This window comes from Mobula birostris, chromosome 5 (assembly GCF_030028105.1).
Source record: "Mobula birostris isolate sMobBir1 chromosome 5, sMobBir1.hap1, whole genome shotgun sequence".
Taxonomy (NCBI): Eukaryota; Metazoa; Chordata; class Chondrichthyes; order Myliobatiformes; family Myliobatidae; genus Mobula; species Mobula birostris.
This window is the reverse complement of record NC_092374.1, coordinates 115,758,994-115,783,820: the sequence shown is the minus strand read 5'-3', so window position 1 is coordinate 115,783,820 and position 24,827 is coordinate 115,758,994. Positions and strand designations below refer to the sequence as shown.

At 39.7% G+C, this 24,827-nt stretch overlaps 1 protein-coding gene and 1 long non-coding RNA gene across 8 annotated transcripts in view; one reads left to right on the top strand and one right to left on the bottom strand.

The window, feature by feature from the left end:
- Nucleotides 1-24,827, bottom strand: part of spopla (speckle type BTB/POZ protein like a) — a 184,669-nt gene that overhangs the window by 145,932 nt on the left and 13,910 nt on the right. Inside the window, exon 1 of one of the 6 annotated variants that reach the window (XM_072258601.1) lies at nucleotides 11,079-11,245. The exons of the other annotated variants lie outside the window; for them this stretch is intronic. The gene's annotated coding sequence lies outside the window, so the exon portion shown is untranslated. Of the gene's footprint in view, nucleotides 1-11,078; nucleotides 11,246-24,827 lie in introns of those variants that run through there. 6 annotated transcript variants of the gene reach the window in all.
- Nucleotides 11,637-21,519, top strand: LOC140197949 (uncharacterized). 2 transcript variants are annotated; one of them, XR_011886068.1, is made up of 4 exons: nucleotides 11,637-11,738; nucleotides 11,835-11,942; nucleotides 13,196-13,301; nucleotides 19,997-21,519. It is a non-coding gene; the product is annotated as an uncharacterized lncRNA (long non-coding RNA). The 2 variants fall into 2 exon arrangements; XR_011886067.1 differs by having other exon boundaries at nucleotides 11,637-11,942.

Genomic DNA, 24,827 nt, shown 5'->3' with positions numbered 1-24,827 from the left:
GGCAGCTAAACTCACTATGGAAAATAAAAAGAGTTGTAAACTAGTCTTTGAAGACTGGGTAGTTACAGTATAATCTCTCTTTAATAAGAGTGTCCATGGCTATTTATATCAGCTAGGGTTTAAGATCTTTGAGTTCAAAACTTTGTGGTCAGCAAACCCAAAACTATCACAATGGGAATAGGACAAACAGTCCATGAGCAGGGTGGGAGGGATCCTTCATTATGTTATTGGCCCAGTTTCTTTCCCCACAGCCTCAAACTTTTTCCCTCAATATTCTGAATTTTTCCGCTACCCTTTTAAGCAACAAGCTTTTGATTATAGCACGTTATTTAGATAAACTGTTTTCTTACATTTTCTCCCGCATATCTTGTCAAAATTTATACTATTTAAATTAGTCATGACCCACTAACAAATCTTTGCTCCAATTAGAATAAACTCAGCCTCTTTAATTAAGCCGGTATGATTTATCCTGGAACTATTCTACCAAGTCTTTTGTACAACCTCCCTATGACCTTCACATACTTCCTAGATAACAGTAGTATAGCTAGAAACACTGCTGCCTCAGAGCTCTGGTGAATTGGATTCAATCTTGACCTAGAGTGCAGTCTGTAATGAGTTTGCAGATTCTCCGTTACTGTATGTGTTTCTTCTAGTTTCCTCTAATGTCTCAAGCAACTGCAGGTAAGTAAGTGTAAATTGTCTCTAATATATAAGAAAGGAATACAATCTGGGAGAGTCAAATGAAATGAGGGAATAATAAAAAGAATTATACAACAAGGGAAGAATAAATAGAATTTATGCAACTGGACATTCGACATTCAGCGTGAACTTAAAGCCATATAGCTTCCTTTGACGCTGTGCGATTTTGATGCAATATTCCAGTTTTTGTACAACAGAGCACCCAGATCATTTAGTTTAGAACACCAAGAAATCACACTGAAACATTAAAAGTTGTTTTTTTTTAAAAAAGAAAGAGCTCAGACTTGATGTCAAAGCCAGTCATTCTCAACTCACCTCCTGGATTTAACTCTTAGGTCAATGTGTGGACCAAGGCAATTACACACAAGCTTGAGGCAGACTGGTCCCAGGATAACCTTAGTGAACTACTAAGAAACAGATTATTGTTAACTAAGTCATACTTGACAGCACTGCCAATAATACCTATCAATTTGCTCATGAATGAATGTAGATTGTTCAGGCATAAATCAAATTCGATTTGTCCCATTTTTGAACTGAGCAGTTTTCTATACAGTGAGGCATGCGCTAGTTTTGTAACTGTACTGGATTCCTACGGCTAGAAGAACAGTTTTTAAGACAATTCTTCAATACTACAGATGAGACTCTGGCCTCACTGCCTTTAAGATATCCAATAATCTGTTCCTTGAAATCATGGAATAAAGCATTGTGATCGAAGTCTGCCTTCTACAAGGATCTCCGAGAAACGAAAATATAGCATTCATTTGGAATTTCTGGCCAAACATTATTTTAACACTTAAATGCTCGATCCGAGTTTTGGGATGACTTTGGAGTCTCTTCCCACTACATATTTAATTGTCCTCCATTAAAACTATGTAATCCATCATTGATAGAAACTATTAATAAATTGAATTAGCACTTTGCTTGGTAGATTGCAACTGAAACAGAATTTGTTCACATTTTGTTCATTTCATACTTTAATATACAAATTTCAGATATACACTTGCTTTAAATAAGTCCCAAGTAGACAGCAATCTCAAAATACCTAATATTTCAGACTCTTCAATAGTTAAAAGCAAAATTAAAAGCTGTTTCTAATTCAGTTATATTTACATAGTTTGAAATGTTTAGTTAATTTATTCTTGTATGGCACCTTGACTCAAATGAAACTTCTGAAAGTACTTTTCAGCGACAATGAGTCAATTCCAAAGTGTGGCAAATAACTGTTCATGTATACGCGCAAACTCTGCTCAAGTTTTAGAAGTTAGGCAGGTGTTAATTTCTAAGAACTCCACTAAGTAGTGAAACTCTTTGAATTTTAGCGAACTCTTCAAACAGCTACTCTCCTTCCTCTGTTAATGCCTTCATTCTTCAAGAAATGGAAGAGCAAACTGGCCGAATACATGAAGATGGTAGACAACATAAACAAATAGACAAGCAGCACTTTAGAATTCAGCTATGTGGACAAAAATCTGATCAATAAATTGCAACACAATTATACAAAATTCAAAAGTTATTAATTCTCCCATATGAGGAATCAAGGAAAAGTGAATGCCAGAGAGAGAATGAATGTTTTGTATCTAACAAAACATATTAAAAGGAAGAGGAGAGTAACCAGAGGTGAAACAAAAACCTGAAGAAATTGGTAAAGAAATAATACTGGATAAATTAAAGGGAGATGCCAACATTCTATGGGAAGATATGCATAATAACGCTTAAAACAAAAATAGATGCACATAAATCGATTGCATTTAAATTTTCTAAACTGTCAAGGCTTTAGAAATATTCCCTATGTATTAGGCTTCAAATATAATTCATACAAAAGGAAAGAAAACACAAGAAAAATGAGAATGATTAGGTAGGGGTATTAAACATCAGCAGTGGAAAAATTATTTTGCAATCTATTTTATAATGTCAGAAGCAAATCATAAATATTTTTTGCCAGACTAGATAAAAGGGTGCCAGTGAATGAATTTAGTATATATTGGATTTTCAAGAAAATCGAACAAGGCTTCACACTGACTGTTAATGGACAAAATTAAAGCTCAAGGATATTGCTATGGAAGCTCTTCAAGCACTAATTGCCTGCTTAGATTGACCATTCTAACTGCCACTGGTTCTTTGAAGCCAGTCCCTTAGATCCTATTGGTTTTCTAGCCTTCATGTCCTCTGACATTCGAGTATTGTGGCAACAAATTCATCAAACACATAACATTAGAAGTATTATATATTATCCAATTACAAATCTATTTTAATGAACAAAAGATGGGTCATTTTCATCAGCAGAATGTACCAACAGGAAACCACACTATTAGAGCTTACACTCACACAACCTATGACTAGGTTGCAAAATGAAAGACCATGTAAAGTACCGCAGAAGAAAATAGGCAGGTTCAGCTGATGGGCAAAGCAATGTTTTTGATATACTGGGAAATGTGAAGCTTCCCCATTTGAAAGAATACAGAAATGCAGAATTATACTATTTGAAATAACAATACAATGAGAATCATTAATCAGATGGAGCCATTATGTAAACAAGGGATTGCAGAGACTGGAACCTGGGGAAAAACATCAGCTTTAGGAACTCAGTGGCACAAACAGTACACATAGGGAGAGAAGGAACTGTTGACATTTTGGTCAAAATCTTTGCATCAGCACATTAACCATAGTTGTACAGCAAAACAGCATGATACAGGCCCTTTGGCCTAAACTAGTCCATGCAGATGACGGCTCCCACCAAGATAGTCCTAAGTTTCTGCATTCAGACTATCTCTCTGAGCCTTGCTCCTCTATAATACCTGTCCAAGTGCTTCTTAAATATTATTGTACCTACCTCATTGACTTCCTATGGCAGCAAAATTGCATATATTCATCACGCTCTATATGAAAAATTGGCCCCAAGGTTTCTTTTTAAATCTTTCTCTATAGCTATGCCCCTTAGATTTAGTCTTTTCTAGCTGAGGGAAATGACTTAGCATCCACCTTATCTACATCTTCCATAGCTTTGTCAATAAGATGGATGGTCTTACTTCAGTTTTCAACCTTAAACAATGTCAACAATGCTTCCTCCTCACACCAGCCCACCTTAAAAATGTTCCTCAATCTGTTGAGTTCCTCCAGCAGATGGCTTGGAAGGAATATGCACTTGTATACAGATCACCAAATATTTATGCACGTGAGTTTAATGATTAAGTCTTAATGAAACGACAATTGGGGCTTCATATTCAAATAATTCTTTCCCCAAAGAGAATATAATATATACATACACATATAGTCAGATATATATATATATGTGTGTGTGTGTATATACACACACACACACACACACACACACACACGTGTACATACGTATACATACATATATAAATAGTTAAGTTAAATAAGTGATGCAAAAATAGAAATAAAAAAGTAGTGAGGCAGTGTTCATGGGTTCAATGTCCATTCAGAAATCAGACAGTAGAGAGGAAGAAGCTGTTCCTGAATCATTGAGTGTGTGCCTTCATGCTTCTATACCTTCTTCCTGATGGTAGCAATATGAACGAGGCATGACCAAGGTGATAGGGGTCCTTAACGATGAAATCTGCCTTTTTGAGGCATTGCTCATTGAAGATGTCTTGGAAGGCTAGCTCTCATGATGGAGCTGACTAAGTTATAACTCTGCAGTTTGCTTCGATCCTGTGCAGTCACCCCACCACCACCTCCCACCACCCCCACCAGACAGTGAAGTAGCCAGTTAGAATGCTCTTCACCACACATCTGTAGAAAAGTGCAAGCATTTTTGGTGGCATACCAAATCTTCAAACTCCTAATGAAATACAGCTGCCGCCATGTCTTCTTTGTAGCTGCATTGATATGTTGGGTCCAAGTTAAATCTTCAGATATTGACACCCAGGAACTTGAAGTTGCTCAGTCTTTCCACTTTTGATCCTTCTATGAGGACTGGTGAGTGCTCCCTCATCTTACCCTTTCTGAAGTCAACAAGTTCTCTGGTCTTACTGATGTTGAGTTCAAGGTTGTTGCTGCGACACCACTCCACCAGCTGATACATCTTGCTCCTGTATGCGCTCTCCTCACTATCTGGAATACTGCCAATAATGGTTGTATCATCAGCAAATTTATAGTTGGCATTTGAGCTGTGCCTAGCCACATGGTCATGATGCAGAGAGAGTGGGCTAAGCACACATCCCTGAGCTGCACCAGTGCTGACTGTCCGCGAGGTGGAGATGTTATTTCCAATCCACACAGATTGTAGTCTACTAGTAAGGAAGTCAAGGGTCTAGTTGCAGAGGGAGTTACAGAGGCCCAGATACTGAAGCTTTTCAATCAGAACTATAGGAATGACTGTGTTAAACCCCAAGCTGTAATCAACAAACAGCATCCTGACATAGGTACTTGTATTGTCCAGGTGATCCAAAGCCGCACGAAGTGCCAATGAGATTGCATCTGTCGTAGACCTACTGTGGCAATAGGCAAATTGCAGTCAGTCCAGATCTTTGCTGAGACATGTTAATTCCAGTCATTATCAACCTGTCAAAGCACTTCATCACCATAGCTGTAAGAGCTACTGGACGATAGTCACTGAGACAGCTCACCCTGCTTCTTGGGTACTGGTATAATTGTTGTCCTTTTGATGCAGGTGGGAACTTCCGACTGCAGCACTGATTGATTGAGAGTGTCTTTGAACACCCCACCAGATGGTTGGCACAGGTTTCCAGAGCCCTACCAGCTACTCCATCAGGGCCCATCACCTTGCAAGGGTTTACCCTCTTGAAAGAAAGCTGATGTCAGCCTCTGAGACAGAGATCACAGAGTCACCGGGTGCTGCAGGGATCTGCATAGCTATAGTTTTATTCTTGCTACAGTTGTAGGTTGGACTAACGCCAATGAAAAGGGATTTTCCGTCAAGAGATATTGTTAAATAGGTCAATATTCCCTCATGTTCCGAAGAATGAAATCTCCAGAAATGTTAAAATTTATAGGAAGCTTAAAAGAGACAGCTGCAGGGAAATTTCCAATGACTGGAAAGAATTACAATAAGGTTACTCATTTCTTGTAGAGACGAGGTGAAATGTGTTCTGATGGTGATAAAGCAGGTTCTCTGTTATTACATAGATTTCAGCAAGCAGAGAGCTTTGAGCATTAATACAACCTAGAAGTATCGAAACAGCCCAAGAATGTGGAATTAAAGATTCAATTCAGATGGTCTCATTGAGTACAAAGAAAGCTCTAAAAGAAGCTAAACAGCTGAGTCTTGCTCTAGTTTCTAACATTCTTATGTGAAAATTAAGATTGCAAGTAGTATTAACCAGAATATACTGCAAGTACTAATGATCTTAAAACTATTAAACATCTAAGTCAAGAGGTGAAAGCCTGTTACTTGAGCCAATCTTCATGTTAAATCAGTGCAGGAAAACAAGGAAAAAGCAAACTAGATAATAAACAGTGTTTGAAGTGTTGCTGGTTGGAAGTGGTGAGTAAATAGAGAAGAAAAAAGGACCACTGCTAAAACATTAAATCTATAGCAATAAGATTGATAATATTCTGACACTAGCCATGCAAATAAATTGAAGGTGGTGTGTAAAATTATCCATTTGTATTTTGTCAAATCACTAAAAGCCAAAATAACATAAAATACAGATGGTTTTCTGAAAGCCATACACAAGTTAGCCAGCAAACATTTCATATTGATAACATTATGGAGATAAAAGGGAACAAAAATAAAAAGCAATCACATTGGACCAATCCATAAGTGAAAAAAATTGTTATATTCTCTGACATTAACTGAAAAAAATGGCAACAAACAGATACACAACTGAATGCAGAAATTTAACTATTGATATGTAAACACAATATCCCAAATATATGTGTGCCTTCAGGCTTCTATACCTCTGACTTAAAAGGTAACAGTGAGAAAAGAGCATGCCCTGGGTGCTACAGGTCCTTGCTAATGGACGCCGTCTTTCTGAGACACCGTTCCTTGTAGATGTCTTGGGTACTTTGTAGGCTGGTACCCAAGAATGGAACTGGATAATTTACAATTCTCGGCAGCTTCTTTCGGTCCTGTACAGTAACCGCACCCCCTCCATACCAGACAGTGATGCAACCTGTCAGAATGCTCTCCACGGTACATCTATAGAAGTTTTTGAGTGTATTTGTTGACATACTAAATCTCTTCAAACTCCTAATGAAGTACAGTCGCTGTCTTGCCTTCTTTATAACTACATCAATACGTTGGGACCAGGTTAGATCCTCAGAGACCTTGATACCCAGGAGCTTGAAACTGTTCATTTTCTCCACTTCTGATCCCTCTATGAGGATTGGTATGTGTTCCTTTGTCTTACCGTTCCTGAAGTCCACAATCAGCTCTTTTGTCTTACTGACATTAAGTGCCAGGTTGTTGCTGTGACACCACTCCACTAGCTGGCATATCTTACTCCTGTACGCCCACTCGTCACCATCTGAGATTCTACTAACAGCAAATTTACAGATGGTACTTGAGCTATGCCTAGCCACACAGTCATGGGTATAGGGACAGTAGAGCAGTGGGCTAAGCACACACCCCTGAGGTGCACCAGTGGGAGGTGATAGGCAGGCAAGGAGTCAAGGTGAGAGGGGAAAAGGAGGATGGGGAACGGTAAGGAAAGTGGTGATTTATCAAAATTTCGAGAAATTGATGTTCGTGCCATCAGGTTGGAGGCTACCTGGATGGTGCTGTTCCCCAACCTAGTGTGGTCTCATCATGGCAGTAGAGGACACCACGGATTGACATATCAGAATAGGAATGGGAAGTGGAATTAAATCTGGTGTCCACTGGGAAATCCCATTTTTTCTGATGGAAGAAGCATAGGTACTAGGCGAAGAGGTCTCCCAATCTGTGTTGGGTCTCACTGATATAATGGAAGCTACCCACAGTAAATATGATCCACAGGTGAAGTGTCACCTCACCTGGAAGGTCTGTTTGGGACCCTGAATGGTAGTGAGGGAGGTGGTGTAGGGGCAGGTATAGCACTCGCTCCACTTGCAAGTATAAGTGCCAGCAGGGAGACAATGGCGAGGGACGAATGGACAAGAATGGAGCAATCCATGTGGAAAGCAGAAAGTGGGAGGAAGGGAACGATGCTCTTGGTGGTGAGATCCTGTTGGAGATGGCAGAAGTTCTGGAGAATTACGTGCTGGACGCGGAGGCTGGTGGGGTGTTAAGTGAGGACAACAGGAACCCTATCCCTGGTAGGGTGGTGAGAGGATGGGGTAAGAGCAGACATGCGTGAAATGGAAGAGATGTGGTTGACTGCAGCATTAATGGTAGAGGAAGGGAAGCCCCTTTCTTTGAAAAAGGAGGATATGTCCACATGAAAAGCCTTATCGTGAGAGCAGATGTGGTGGAGACAGAGGAATTGAGAGAAGAGGATGGAGTTTTTACATGTAACAGGGTGGGAAGAGGTGTAGTCCAGTAGTTGTGACAATCCATGGGTTTAGACATCAGTAGATACGCTGTCTTCACAGACAGATCGAGAAAGAGGAGGGATGTGTCAGAAATGAACCAGGTAAATTTGAGGGCAGGATGGAAGTTGGAGGCAAAGTTGATGAATTCGACGAGCTCAGCATCATCAATGCAGTGGAAGAAAAGTGAGGAACAGACACGGGTGTAGGCTTGCAGCACAGACTGCTGCATGTAGCCGACAAAAGGCAGGAATAGCTGGGATCCATGCGAGTGCCCATGGCTACATCTTCTGTCTGAAGGAAGTGGGAGGAGCCAAAGCAGAAATTATTTAGAGTGAGGACACGTTCCACTAGACAGAGGGGAGTGGTGGTGGAGGGGAACTGGTTGGATCTGGTGTCCAGAAAGAAACAGAGCTTGGAGGCCTTCCTGGTGGGAGATGGAGGTGTGTAGGGACTGGACATCCAGAGAAAATAAGATGATGCGGGCCAAGGACTTTGAAATCATTGAAAAGATTCAGAACATGTGAAGTGTCTCAAACGTAGGTAGGAAGGGACTGAACTAGGCGGGATAAAACAGAGTCAAAGTACGCAGGTATGAGTTCAGTGGGGCAGGAACAAGCTAAAATACTGGGTCTACCTGGACAAGTGGGTTTGTAGATCTTGGGGAAACAGAATGTGCAAGGTGAGGGAACTATGAGGTTGGTGGCAGTAGATGGAAGATCCCCAGACTTAATAAGGTCGGTGATGGCGTGGGAGACAATGAACTAGTGCTCCTCAGAGAGGTCCTGTTCAAGGAGCAAGTAAGAAGAGGTGCCTGAGAGTTGTCACTGGGCCTCAACACGGTAGAAGTCAGTCCGCCAGACTACTACTGCACCTCCCTTATCTGTAGGTTCGCTGATGAGGTCAGGATTAGTGCGGAGGGAGTGGAGGGCAGAGCATTTGGAAGGCATGAGGATGGAATTGGAGTTTGGAGTGTTGAAGTCAAGATGGTTGACAGGACATCGGCAGTTGGCAATGAAAGGTCCAGAGCAGACAGAAAACCAGGTAGGGGAGTGCAGGAAGAGGTGGAGGGTTGAAAATGGCTCACTGGTGCAGGGTGGAGAGTACTTATGAAAGAAGTAGGCTCAGAGGCGGAGGAAGAAAAGCTCAGTGTCATGGCGGGCATGGAAATCACTGAGGTGTGGATGCAGGGGGACAAAAGTGAGATCCTTACTAGGGACAAAATGTTCTGCCTCAAAGAGGGGAAGGTCAAAGGGAACGGTGAAGACCCGGCACAGATGAGAGCTGGGATCAGAAGGGGGAAGAAAAGCAAGGTTTTTGGTGTTCAAGGATGGTGCAGTGAGAAGAAGATGGAGCCTCCCATGACCCAAGAGCTGGCAGTGGGACCTGAAGAGACAGGATTGCAGAGTGGTTGTGGGGGAAGGGGAAACAGGGGTTCCAGCAGCAGTGCGTGAAGACCCAGCCTGGAGGTCAAGACTGGAGTCGGAGTTGGAGATTGCATAATCAGCACTTTGGAGGGGTCTCTCTGGTGCTCCTCCCCCTCCCCCCACCCTTTTCTTTCTTCCATGGCCTTCTGTCTATTAGATTCGCCCTTCTCCAGCCCTGTATTTCTTTCACTAATCAATATCCTAGCTCCTTAACATCATCCCTCCCCCTCCCGGTTTCACGCATCAGTTTGTGTTTCTCTCTCCCCTCTCCCCACCTTTTAAAACCACTCATCTTTTTTTCTGCAGTCCTGCTGAAGCTCATCAGCCCGTAACATCGACTATACTACTTCCCACTGATGCTGCCTGCATCCAGCATTTTGTGTGATCCTAAATATATTCACTTCCTTTAGTCACACAGAGCAAGACATTTGTTGCGTTGTCTTATTAACAGACACAAAATGCTGAAGGAACTCAGCAGGTCAGGCAGCATCAATGGAGAGGAATAAAAAGTTGGCAATTCAGGTTGAGACTCTTCATCAGCACTGGAAAGGAAAGGCAAAGAAGCCAGAATAAGGTGGGTGGGGGAGGGAAAGAAATACAGGCTGGAGGGTAACAGGTGAAGCCAGGTGAGAGGGAAGGGGGATGAAGTGAGAAGCTGGGAGGTGATAGGTGGAAAAGGTAAAGGGCTGAAGGAGAAATATAATGGAGAAGAGTAGACCATGAGAGAGAGAGGAGGAGGAGGAGGAGCACCAGAAGGTGACAGCCAAGTGAGAAGGGGCAAGTGTAAGAATAGGGAATGGAAAAAGAGAGAAGGGGAAAGGAGATGAGAAGGAAAGGGGACAAGAAATTACCGGAAGTTAAAGAAATCGATGTTCATGCCATCATGTCAGACAAAATGCTCCTCCAACCTGAGAATGACCTCATCATGGCAGCAGAGCAGACCATCGACTGACATATCAGAATGGGAATGGGGAATGGAATTAAATGGTTGTCCACCAGGAATTCCTGCCTGTTGCAGACAGAGCAAAGGCACTTCACAAAAGCAGGTAAGCTTATCTAACTGGTATTTAATCATAAAGCAAATCAAATAATTTTGTGCTCAAAACAACTGTAATAAATTCCAGACCTACAAGAGTTTGAAACCATATTATGCAGTTATTAGGTTATGTATAACTTCTGATAATCCTACCATTAGAAAATGGCTTCCTCCAGATGGAGTTTTTGAAGCAAAACCATTCATACCAGGGTATTAATGATGAGAAAAATATTCACAACTTCAAAATGCAAAGGCACCAAAGCCCACCATTCGTCCAAAGCTCAGTTGAATCTATTTCCTTCATTATTTTTCTCTCAATTCTTAGCTAGCAACTCATGCATGTCTAATACAAAGAAGCATATATTCAATTCTAATGAAGGTTACATTCAGAACTCTGTTACAGTTGACAAACTTCGTTTCTATTTTCAGTATATTCTGTTAATGGCCAAAACTTTTGAGCTTTTACATAATTGACTTACTTGTTTTTGTTGGTTTAATTACTTTGTCTCAAACAATGATCTACGCCTGGTATGGAAGTTCCGATGCACAGAATCGAAAAAAAGCTACAAAGGGTTGTCGACTCAGACAGTTACAAAATGGGCACTAGCCTCTCTACCTTAAAGAACACTTTCAAAGAGCAGTGCTTCAATCATTAAGAAATCCTCACCATCCAGAACATGCCCTCTTCTCATTACTACCATAAGGGAGGAGGTACAGGAGCTTGAATATTGTATTATATTAAATTTGTAAGACATTGGATGAATGACTTGGGGGGCGGGGGGGGAGAGAGAGAGTAAAATGACTATTTAGCTCTTCCTGATCTCCAGCATGTGGGGTCAGTTAGGGGGCAATGTTTGTGAAGTATCTGTACAAGGTAAACACTGTAGGTCTGTTAATATCTGTTAATGACTAAATGTCTGTTGGTCACTGAGGTAGGCTGATGGATTCTTCTTAGCGTCTGCATTCAAGCTTAATGCTTATGTATAAACATTAATGTTCGTTTTCAAGTCCAAAGGAATGTTGTGTGCTGTGAAATAATGAGGAGTGACCATTAAAGTGTCTGATTGATTTATGAGGGTATGCTCAACACTGTTGATGGACACATGTTGCTTGGATGAAAGCAACCAGTCTGAGCTAATGTAAGAACAAAGAGTTTGTCTGTCTTATGGTTGCTTTGCGCGCTTGTGAAACTCGTATTTATTGGGCTGCCTTTCCCTGTTTTTTTGGACTTCAAGTGGAACCGGAACAGGATCGGTGCCTGTGACCAAAAGGGCAGCTCCACAAGCAATTCAGAATTCAGAGATCCTGTGACAACAGCAACAATCAAGCAGTGACCAAGAACAGTGAGTCTTCCAATCTTTGTGCAAGTCTTTATGAATTGCTATGTAGTATTTCGTATGGCTTATTTGGGCTTTCTATTTTATATAATAAATTAAGCTTAAGTTTCTTTGTTGTGCTTGTACACTTATTACCACATCTCCTGGACACTAGAATAGATTGGCGTCTGATTAAACCAGGCCGTGACAAATATGCACACATTTTCAGAACAGCTTCTTCCCCTCCACTATGTGCTTTCTGAACGGTGCATGAACATATCTCACTATTTTACTCTCTTGTTGAACTATTCAAGTATTAGTTTTTATATTTCTTATTGTAACCTTTACAGCAAGATTCTTTTTGTATCACACTGTACTCCTCCCACAAAACTAATTTCACAATATATGGCAATGACAATAAACCTGATTCTGAAGGTTTAAGGATAGAAAAATCGTTAACAGTGGACAGCAACAGAATTTTTAACTGTGCAATCTCACTAGATCATAGACCAAGCAGAGAATACAAACCTTCCAACTATTATATATCCCATTTGTTTCTTTGGAGAATAACTTAACAGATGAAGTTGAAGAAATAACACTCAACTCTGAAAGGTAGCGGATCCCACTAATCCCACTTGGAATCAGGACTGAAGTGGTGGTTTCATCATGCCACAAAAAGGTTATTTATTTAACTTTGGCCTCTTCAAAATAATACAAGATACAAATTGATTAATGTCAAAAGTCCCAGCAGAAAGGATTAAATTTTGTACACTTCTTCATTTGGAACAAACAAATGACCGAAGCTGAATGTAAATGCAAAATGTATGCCATATAAGGACAGTGACCTACAGTAACAGCCATGATGGAATATGATAAAATAAACATGTCTCAAAAAAGGGATAAAGCCAAAGTGTTCAGAAGAGAGAGATTAGCAAGGAAAGAATGGAGGGTGATATTGATGATAAATAATTATTACAGTACAGGAGAAAAGGGATGTCAAAAATGTAGAAGTGAAGGGGATGTCACAAAGGTTAAAAAGAGTAGCCATCACACTACTGAGTGCATAGGTCATCAATAAGTAAATATGGAGAGAAATTATAAATAGGTACAAAAAAAATACAAGGTAGCTCTAATGGAGGACAGAAGACTATCATTATCCTTGTTTAGACTGAGATATTTTAAGTGCAGAGTATGAAATTTTGTAGAAATATATCCAGAGTAAATTTCTATACCTGTATGCTTCTGGTTCAAGGACGAAACTTTACTGGATCTCATTTTAGGAAATGACGCAGTAGGGAAATATGTGGGAGATGGTGATCGTAACTTCATTGGGAAGGAAGAGGAGCAGAGTTAAAAGTTCACTAGGATTAAATTCAATACAATGAGGTGAGACTCTGAACTAGGTATATACTAACTACAAACGGACAAGAGGTGCAACAGCACAATGGACTGTCTTTCTGAGACGTTTGGGTATGGATGAGGTACATTCTTATGGAGGGTCAAAAGGAACAAAATCCAGAACTTCCTGGTTGAAATATTAACATGGAAAGAAAGCAAAAATGCTGTCAGTACAAATGGAATTCAGGAGTAATCGATCACCATTAAAATATTAAAGAGGTAGTAACTGGAAGTATGTGAAACTTTCACAGTAATGCACAAGGTATTATAAATGTACTAAATGAGTACTTCAAACATTCCATCAACAAAGCAGAGGCTGCTTCCAAATGTTAAAAAACGAAGGAAGATGAGGTACTAGACACATTAAAAATTGATAGTATTGGAGAGAGTTTAAGAAACTTGATTGAGCTTAAAGGTAGGTAAGTCACCTAGACCAGATATGATTTTTGAGGGAAGTACAAGGAAATCACGGGACACAGACCATCATCCTCCACTGTTTCTGGAAAATGTGGATGATGCCCCACAAACGTAGAGAGGCAAATGTTCAAACAAGGTAATGAAGAGGAAGACCAGCAAGAGCCAGTTTAATTAGCAGTAGCACCATTGATCGAGGACAGGATAAAAGCATTAACTGGATAAAAATCAATAAAGGCAAGCTAGCAGAGTTTTATTAGGGGAAAATAGTGTTCAACCAATATGATAGAATTGTTTAGTAAAATAACAAAAAAAAGTTGCAGAGGGTGTTGGGGTCGATGTGACATACAAGTCTTCCAGATGGTTTTTGACAAAGGTACTATAACAAGTTTTAAAAGTAAAGCTATAAGAGATTATACAAGAGAGATATTGATAGCATAGATGAGAATATAGCTATAAAGGCAAAATATGGCACTACAATGAACAGCAAGGATTGTTACAATTTTAGCATGATCTCAACCCGACTGATAAATGGGCAGATGGATGGCAGACAAAATTTAATGCACAGAAAAGGTAGATGATGCATTTTGGCAAGAAGAACAAGGAAGGCCATTATAGAATGAGACAGCAGGAACATAGATGGGGCGATGGGAGCACACATCAGGCCAAGAAAATTATAATAAAACTGTTAAGTGAGCAAGCACATTTGGGACTTTCATTTTAAGATGTTATACACAGAAGTTGAATCAGTGAGCAGGTAGAAAGTGCCAGAACTGGTTAGTTAGATGCTGAATCACTGGCATTTCGGAAGAGCTAGATAACAAATAATCAGAGTTTTACAGGCAATAATGCATGTACAATTTCGGGCATTGTCAATACAGGCAGAGGTACAGTGTAAAAGCAGATAAATGATGCCAACCCTTTACAAAATATGTACCCTTTCAATTCTGTCAAAACTTGATTTTTATGTTGGTGTTTGTGTCGGTATATTCTAATCTCCATATCAATACTTTAGTGAGGACACAAAAAAGGAAAAACTCAAAATAACATTTTCTAGAATGGAGGACTACAGTAAGGACTGATTCAGAATTATTTTCTTTGAAGAGGAGACTGAAGGCAAAATTTAGTACATTAAATGAAGGGAGGACTGGTTAGAGTGGATAACTCACTTCGGTGCTGAAGTCAGACACTAGAAGTCACAGGTATAAACTACAAAAGAAAATTAACAAACAACAGAAAGTAAAACCTCTTCTCTTTTATCCAGTGTGTAGCTGGATTCTGGTTAACACCATACAGATGCAGTACAATTTACTATGGAACCTACATAGTGAAGAGAAAAATTTGCAAGATCGCTAAGAAAGGACCAATTGGTAAAACTAGGTAGTTAGCACAGTGAAGATGGGCTGAATGGCCACCTCCTGTGTAGTAACTATTCTGGCACCAAATCAGATTATTCAAGAATGACCCTGGATCATGAAAACAAAGACACATTAAATCATTACTGCTAAATTTGAATCTGAATAAGATATACTCAGTTGAAAATGTTTGCCAATCTTTCAGTTCTAAACTAACTTTTTTTGAATTATGATGACTCACCATGCATTTTTAAAACAAATTTTCACTGCAGTGCTTCTCAAAAACTTTCTTGGAGCTGACTAGGCCTTATACACAAATAATTTCCCATGCTTAATGGATGCCCTTTGTGAGCCCATCTACACACACAAAACACCAACATGATAACAAAATTAATTCTGCAGTAAAAAAAAATGTAGTGTTATAACGATTTCAGTGTCAACAGCTTTTGGGGTTTGCTAATTTTCAGCACAAGCTCACATCATTCATCTCTGCTGGTTCAAATTCCACCGTCATCTTTCCAAATCTTCAATTACAGAAAATCAGAAACTTCACCATGGTACATTACAATCATCCTTAAGATCAGAGAATCACAAAATCAACATGTATACAGATAAAACTATTTCACAATCAAGCAGACAAATGAAATAACAATTAACAAAAAACACAAGATAAACAATTCAGGTCCATACAACGTATTGCAATTTAATCCTTGTACCACTCAGCCTCAGCAGCTTATTCATGCCAATGGCTACTGGTGAATTCCAAGATAAATCTTATCCCCTCCCGCCCACCCCTAAAATTCACCAGCATACATACCTGTACATCTAATTGAATCACTAATCAAAAAAAAATCCTTAAATCCTACAGCCAGCCAGGCAGACAGACCCCAGGGGGGTAAAACTGCTGAACTTTAGAAGACCCATTGTTTTCTTCCAGCTTTGGACTCCTCACACAGATCAGTCTCCTTGTGGTCAAGTTCTCTGAAATAGAGGCCTACTCAAGTTATATATCCCTACCATCAAGCCATCCCACACGCAAATCCATGTAAAAATAGAAACGTTTCTTCACTCAGCAGATTCCAGAGACATCTGAATAATAGCATTCAAGTAATGCAATAAATTAATTATTGAACATTATAGTAAAATCAGTATTAAGTATTGTTATTTTCCTCCATGGCATGAGCAAAATAAGGTGAATAGGCTTTCCCATTTATGTTTCAGATCCTTCCAACAGAATTGAAAATGCAGCTGCAATCTTCAGTATATTTAACTATAGCGTATATAAAAAAGATCGCATTTCAGTGGTTTAAATATTAATTACTTCTCCCTAAAAAAAATTTATTAACCAACCCCCGACTGTCAGGGGGGAGGGAGACATCTACAAAATCTGCTATTTGAATATGCTAAATAAGTGAATAAATAACATTCTCCTTCAAAGACTAGCACGCTTTATCTTTTTACTATACCTACAGAACAGCCCACGCTAAAACCAAACTCATGTAGCACAAAAATAGGCCCGGTAGGCATCAAGAGCCCATCCACACCAATTCAATTTACCAACACTTAGTCCAAAGCTTACTGAGCCTTGGTAATTCAAATATTAATCTATATACTTAAATTATACAAAATATCAGCATTCACCCCTTTTCCATTCAGTATTTTAAATTACCACCATTCCCTGGTGGGGGGAAAAAACGTCTTTCTAACAATCATAATCCTATTGTTTGCCTGCACTCCACTTTCTCTGCAACTGTAACATACCTCAGTGCCTCATTACATCAGTGCAATGATATTGATGGATGAAACACAAGTTTTTCCACCTTAACTTAGTACACAAAACAATAATTTCCCAATGCTCTTATGTTTTAGATATGACCACTGTGGGGAAAAACCTCGCCATCCACACTATCTATGCCCCTCAATTTCGTACAGTTTTATCAGAATCCATCTCAATATCCTATACTCTTTCCCTATAGACAAAACATTCCATCCTGGTAATATCCTCTGCATCTTCTCCAATGCATTCACAGTCTTCCCATAGTGCGTTAGCTAAAGCAGCACACATCCAGCTGTGGCCTAACTAAAGGTTTAAATTCATACCATGACCTCTATATGCCTTGCTAATGACATATTTCTTCAGCACCCTCTATGGATGTATACAGTCAATAACCCTCAAGATTCTGCATATTCTACAGTTTAAATGAGATCCCGCCACATTCTTCTAAACCATAGTGAGTAGAAGCCCAGAAGTATCAAACACTCCTGATACGTTTACGTTTTTATTTCCAGGATCATTCTCGTAAATTTCCTCTGGACTCTCTCCAATGCCAGCACATCCTTTTCTAGATAAGGGGCCCAAAACTGCACACAATATTCCAAATGTGGTCTGACCAATGCCTTATGAAGCATCAGAATTACATCTTTGCCTTTATATACTAGTCGCTTTCAAATGAATGCCAACATTGCATTAGCCATCCTTAAAACTGACTCAACCTGCAAGTTAACCTTTAAGGAATCTTGCACGAGGACTCCAAAGTCCCTTTGCAACTCTAATTTCTGAATTTGCTTACCATTTAGAAAATTGTCTACACCTTTATTCTTTCTACTGTAGTGACTGCCCTGCACTTACCTATGCTGTATTTCATCTGCCCTTACTTGGCTCATTCTCCTAATCTGTCCAAGGCCTTCTGCAGAGTCCTTGCTTCCTCAATACCAACTATCTTTGTACCACCCACAAACTTAGTCAAAAAGCAAACAATTCTGTCATACAGATCATTAACATATAATGTAAAAATAGCAGACCAAACACCAAACCCCGTGGAACAAAATAGTTAACATTGTCTGTTATTTCCTTATATAATTCCAAGAGATTTGTTAAGCAAGATTTCCCCTTAAGAAAACCATGATGAACTCCTCTTATTTTATTATGTGTACCAGAAAGTACCCTGAAACCTGGTCTTTAATGGACGAACATCTTGCTAACTACAGAAGTCAGGCTAACTGGCCTATAGTTTATTTTCTTTTGCCCATCTCTCTCTTCTTAAAGAGTAGAGTAATATTTGCAATTTTCCAATACTTTAGAACCATTCCACAAATGATTAATTCGAAGATGACCTCCACAATCTCTTCAACTATTTTCAAAAACCCAAGGTGCAGTCCACCTGGCCCATCTACCTTGAAACCTTTCAGCTTCCCAAACATATCTTTAGTAATAGTGACTACATTCACTTCCACCCCTTGACACTCTTGAATTTCTGGCATTCTGCTGACATCTTCCACAGTGAAAACTGACACAAAATACTTCGTCTGCCAGTTATCTGTTCCCCATTACTACCTCTCCAGTGGTCCAAAGTCCATTCTTACCTCTCGTTTACTCTTTATATATTTAAAAACCTTTTGGTATCCTTTCATGCTATTGGCTAACAAAGTTGAAAATCAAGGTATGTATACCGCACACAACCCTGAGATTTATCTTGCATTCATATTTCATCTTTTCTCTCCTTACAGAATGTCTTAGACAGATTAGGAGAGAGGGCAAAGAAATGGCAGATGGAATACAGCGTCAGTAAGTGTATGATCATGTACTTTGGTAGGAGAAATGAAAGGGTCGACTATTTTATAATCAGAGAGAAAACACAAAAAAAAGTACAAAGATTAGATTAGATTCAACTTTATTGTCATTGTGCCAAGTACAGATACAAAGCCAATGAATTGCAGTTAGCATCTGACCAGAAATGCAAAGAATAGTGTTATTTACAAAATAACTGCGAATAGAAAGTAAGTGCTACAGCACACAAAAATAGAAGTACTGAGACAGTACAATACGGATGCAATACTGCTTAGCGCTGTGATGTGAGGTTCAGCAGGGTCACAGCCTCAGGGAAGAAGCTCTTCCTGTGCCTGCTGGTGCGGGAGCGGAGGCTCCTGTAGCGCCAACTGGATGGAAGGAGAGTAAAAAGTCCATGGTTAGGGTGAGATGCATCCTTGATAACGCTTTTTGCCCTGCCCAGGCAGCGTTTATGGTAGACTTAGGAGTCCCTGTGCACGATTCCCTAAAGGTGAATTTGTAGGTTGAGTCTCTGGAGAGGAAGGCAAATGCAACATTAGCATTCCTTTCAAAAGGACTAGAATATAAAAGCAAGAATGTAATGTCAAGTCTTTAAAAAGCACTGAGGCCTCACTTCAAGTACTAAGAGGAGTTTTGGGCCCTTTATTATAGGGAGGATGCACTGAAACTGGAGACTGTTCGAAGAAGGTTCACAAAAATGATTCCAGGATTGAATGGATTTTCATATGAAGAGTATTTGATGGCTCTGGGCCTGTATTCACTAGAATTCAGAAGAATGAGGAATAACCTCATTGAAACCTATGGAATGGTGAAAGGCCTTGACAGAGTGTATATGGGGAGGATGTTTCCTATAGTGGGAGAGTCTAAGACCAGTGGACAGCCTCAGAATAGAGGGGCGTCCATTTAGAATGGAGATGAGGAGAAATTTCTTTAGCCAGAGAATGGTGAATTGGTGGAATTCTTTGCCACAGACAGTTGTGGAGGCCAAGTCTTAAATATATTTAAGGCAGAGATAAATAGATTCTTGATTGGTCACGGCAAGAATGGAAAAGGCAGGAGATTGGAGCCGAGAGGAAAATTGGATCAGCCATGATATAATGGTGGAGCAGATTTGATGGGCCTAATTTTGCTCCTATGTCCTATGGTCTTACCCCATAAGGAAAACCAGGTTATTGTCCCACAGATCCTCAATGGACCATGAACATCACCGCATTATTCCTTTTTTTTTTATTATTTATAGTAATTTTATGCCTTTGCACTGTACTACTGTCACAATACGAATTTCACATCATAAAAGCACCTTAAGAACCTGATTCCGATAAATGCAGTCTTCTTTTATTTCTCAGGTTTGGAAATAATTTGCTTCGACTCTGCCTTCTGTTACCTCAGAGTCTGCAGAACAAATGAAGAATCTATAGACTTGATGATACATGGAACAGGCATATCATGATGGGATGATAATTGTGTAATGGTGCTCTCCTCTCATTGGTTCCATGTATTTGCAAACTATCATGAAGCAAATGCAAGGAGGAATTTGTGCAAGCAGCAAAGTTTGACAGGGGCATTTTGCAGATTATTCCAATTAACGGATAGATTGTTAGATACATTAGTATTTCTCCTAGCAGTCTCCCTCTTCAAATACTTTGTTAAAAAAAAAATGCAAAACAGGAAAGCCCTGTGAAAAATCAAAATATTCAAGTAGTGAACAAAAAAACAATTATAGATTTCTACTGACTTGGCACCTAACCCTATGCCCTCATAATAAGTACAAATTCATATATGACTTAAATGAACCTTAAGTAAAACTAAGATTTCCAAGGGCTTAACCTTTCAGAACTCAATTCAAATAGATGAAATAATTTGGGATGAAGATCGTAGTTTGAAACATAAGGGGCATTTTACAATCAAACAAATTAAATGTTCAACATGGCCTAATTTTGATTTTAAAGTGTTATTCCACTACAAGGCTTAATCTAACCTAGATTTCCCTTGCAGCTCAAAAAGTATTCATAATAACCATTTTGTTTTCTCACATGGAAATAAAAACTTTTAAGTCACTTTAAAATTATAATGAAATGCTACAAAAAGTATTGATTTGATTTTAATAAGTATGTGAAGCACAATCTGATTAGCCAAGCAAAACAGAAATCCAGCATTAAATGGTACTCCTTTCAATTTACCGTTAATACCGTTCACATAAAACATTAAATTCATAAGTGCAAAATCTTTGACATTTTTAAACGCTACACATAGTGGTAGAGTCTCAATCTATCACTGGCACAGATGAAAAGTACCAATAGTAACACCTGCATAATATCTTCTACACAGTAAAACTTCAAGGTCTCCAAGTGTGCATGATAAAACAAAATCAGAGTACCAAAGAAACAAAAAGGGATGATCCATACAAGACTACTTTAAGGGACATCTTAAAAAACACCATAGCACCACTTAATTTAGAAACTATGCAGTGCTGGACTACCACAAAACAGGTTTAAAACAATAAGAATGGAGAAACAATGGCTAATACTAAAATAGCAGAAATGTGACGTATAACCAAAGCACTGATAGAACACAAATATAAATAGGAGGCAGCCATTTGGGACTCTTCTACCATTCAATACTATGGTTGATACGATCATGCGGGCAGTGGGAAAATATTCCTCGAGAGTTTGTAGATATCATACTGGAGATGTAGCATCACTTCAACCTGCCACTTAATATCCAGGACCCCCTCTTGCCTTTCGTGGGACCTTTCTCCTCGTTAAAACCATTTTAAAGTTTAAGTTACCAGTACGTTAAGGTTGTGGTGTTATTACTCATGCTTAGTGTTAGAGCGTTTATAAAACAGGAATGAATGATATGATTTGGGGGTCGTGCACCAACTTGTGGGGGTGTGGAGGGAAGGGCGAGGGTAGGGTTGGGTAATGGAGGTAGAGGTTTCATGGCGAAGGGAGGGGGAGCTGGCAGTATGAAGAGGGATGATGTAGAACCTGGTGGGGGGAGCGGGGTAGAAAGAGAGATAAGAGAAATGTAAAACTGATAGTGCTGTGGGCTTCTACTCTAGCACCACCACCTGCACTAATCCTATATCCCTTGAATTCCTCTAATACCTAGAACTTCATCAACCCCTCATGCATACTCTCTACAACCGAATTTTAAGTGAACAAACTTCTTACTTCCATCCTAAATGGTTTACCTCTGATTCTACAATGAGACTCACTTCCCTCATGCAAGACACGTGTAAGAATGTTGTCACTGCGGTAAGATCATCTCTCATTCTCCTAAGTGCAAACCCAGTCAACTTAACCGCTCATACAACACACTCTGGTGAATCTTTACCGTGCTTCTTTTATCACAAGGATGCCCTTCCATGTGCAAGGAACTTAGACCCATACGCAGTATTTCAGATGTCTTAACAGGGTTCCGTGTAACTGACAAAATACACCTCTACTTTTGTAGATCAATGTTTTTGCAATATATGTTAATGCTCCTAATTGCTCAGTATGTATGCACATTAACTTTCAGTGGTCTATATACAATGATACAAATGCTCAATGGCCTCACAACCGTAAAAGATAATTTCATGAAATTAAGTATATGGTCTGTCACAATGAAACAAAGTATGTGTAATGGAAGAGTGAAAAATTTGCAGAGTTTAACTGCATTATATTTCATTTATTTTTAATGTATTCATATTTAAAAGAGAAAAAGGTCAGAAGAAATTACTGGAAGCACTTGGCTTTTCCACCAGTAGGGGAACAAGGAGTTCCCTTCAGATCCCTCAAAAAGGAAAAAATAACAAAGCAATAAAAGCATTTATATAGAATAGAGAATAAAGGAGAAACAAAAAGTTACCATGTACTATGACAAACAACTTGCAATGTGCTTCAATGGAAAAAAGATAGTTCAATTTTAATGTAGAGATTGAAACCTTACAAGTAATAATGGACAAACATGAGACTGTGAGGAGCTGAAAAATGAAAGGAGATAAGATGAGCAAAAACTACTAAAGTGCAGCAGCATTCAGAGGACCCAAATGCATTGCTCTCACATCCTTTCCCTTCCATATACAACAACATGAAACACCAATGCATTCTACTGCAACATCAATGACTTCCATGGAAAGTAAGTTATTTAAAATCAATATCAATGCCACAGCACTGTAAAGTCCTTAGAGAAAAATAGCCTGCCGCTGTTCAAGTTTAGATTCACCACGAGGCCATGGCCATCAAGATTATGGTGAACAAGCATAAGCCATAACACAGTCGCCCTAGATGACATTTGTACATACATAGAACAAATCCTGTGCTGTCAAAAAGTTTAGAAAGTAAGATTTAAATTCAATATCCCAGCCTGAGATAAATTAACTTGCTTTCATTCAACAAGAATGTTTTGGGTTAAATTAGAAAAACAGTGGAAATGGACAGCAGGTCAGGCAGCATGTGTGTGAAGAGAAACAGAATTAATGTTCCAAGTGAAAGACACCTCATCAGAACTGGAAAAGGAAAAATATTCTTCCACAGCTTTGTCAAAGTCAATGCAAATTTTATTGATTTTTCCATAGATTCTGCTCCACCTTGAGCATTTTCTCCTTACCTTACAAATCTCCAGAATATCTGGGGTTCGAAATAGCAATGAGTGCAAGTAAATAAACAGGTGTTGCAACTCCCACAATCACACAAGAGGAGGAGGATGCTGGACTCACAACACGCTGGAAGAACTCAGCAGGTCGGGCAGCATCTGTGGAAACGATCAGTCAACGTTTCGGGCGGAACCCTTCATCAGGACTGAAGGGGGAAGGGGCAGAGGCCCTATAAAGAAGGTGAGAGGAGGGTGGGAAGGAGAAGGCTGGTAGGTGCCAGATGAAAAACCAGTAAGGGGAAAGATAAAGGGGTGGGGGAGGGGAAGCAGGGAGGTGATAGGCAGGAAAGGTGAAGAAGGAATAGGGGAAAACACAATGGGTAGTAGGAGGAGGCGGAACCATGAGGGAGGTGATAGGCAGCTGGGGGAGGGGGGCAGAGTGAAATAGGGACAGGGGAAGGGTGGGGGGGAATTACCGGAAATTGGAGAATTCTGTGTTCATACCAAATGCCTGGAACTACCTAGACAGTATATGAGGTGTTGCTCCGCCAACCTGAGTTTAGCCTCATCGTGGCAGTAGAGGAGACCATGTATGGACATAACCGAATGGGAATGTAAAGCAGAGTTGAAGTGGGTGGCAACCAGGAGATCCTGTCTGTTGTGGCAGAAGGAGCGGAGGTGCTCGACAAAGCGGTCCCCCAATCTGCGTCGGGTTTCACTGATGTAGAGGAGGCCGCACCGGGAGCACCGGATGCAATAGATGACCCCAACAGACTCACAAGTGAAGTGTTGCCTCACCTGGAAGGACTGTTTGGGGCCCTGAATGATGGCAAGAGAGGAGGTGTAGTGACAGGTGTAGCACTTACACTTACAGGGATAAGTGCTGGGTGGGAGATCCGTGGGGAAAGGAGGATGCTGTCGGGACTCGAGGACTTGAGTTATAGGGAGAGGTTGTGTCCTGGTAATAGCTTTTTATAACAGAATTTAAATGATTTTACTTAAATTCTCAACTGTCAGGGTGTGATCTGAACTCAGGCTCCAGATTGTTAGTTCAGTAAATTGGAATTTTATTCATCCATCTACATTTTTAACAATTTTATGAGAGTGATAAACTTGTTACGTGGCTCCTCCTTCTGCTTTCTTTCTCTGTGTTGTTAAAAACACTAAATAATATCACACAGATCCCATCCTGATGAAAAATCATTGAGTCTGTGTGCCAGATTCCATCCTGATGAAAAGGTTATTGAGTCTGTCTGCCAGATCCTTTCCTGACGAAAGGTCACTGAGTCTGTCTGCCACACTCACACACATACATGCCTGCCCTGCTGAGTATATTTAGCATTTTCAGTATTTTTAAGTACCTGTCGAATGTTAAACATCAGATCCTACATCCACTCTATAATCACAGCTTTATTGCCACTATCTCGGCAAATATCTTAACTCTGATAAAATTTATTTTTTTGTTAAACCCCAGAAGCATTCATCTTAGTTTAAGTGTAGTAAATATGTTGCAGACATACATATCAATATTATCCACAAACAAACCCTTACCCATTACTCAAGAAAAAACATTCCAAATCAGTCACTTCTTAAAAA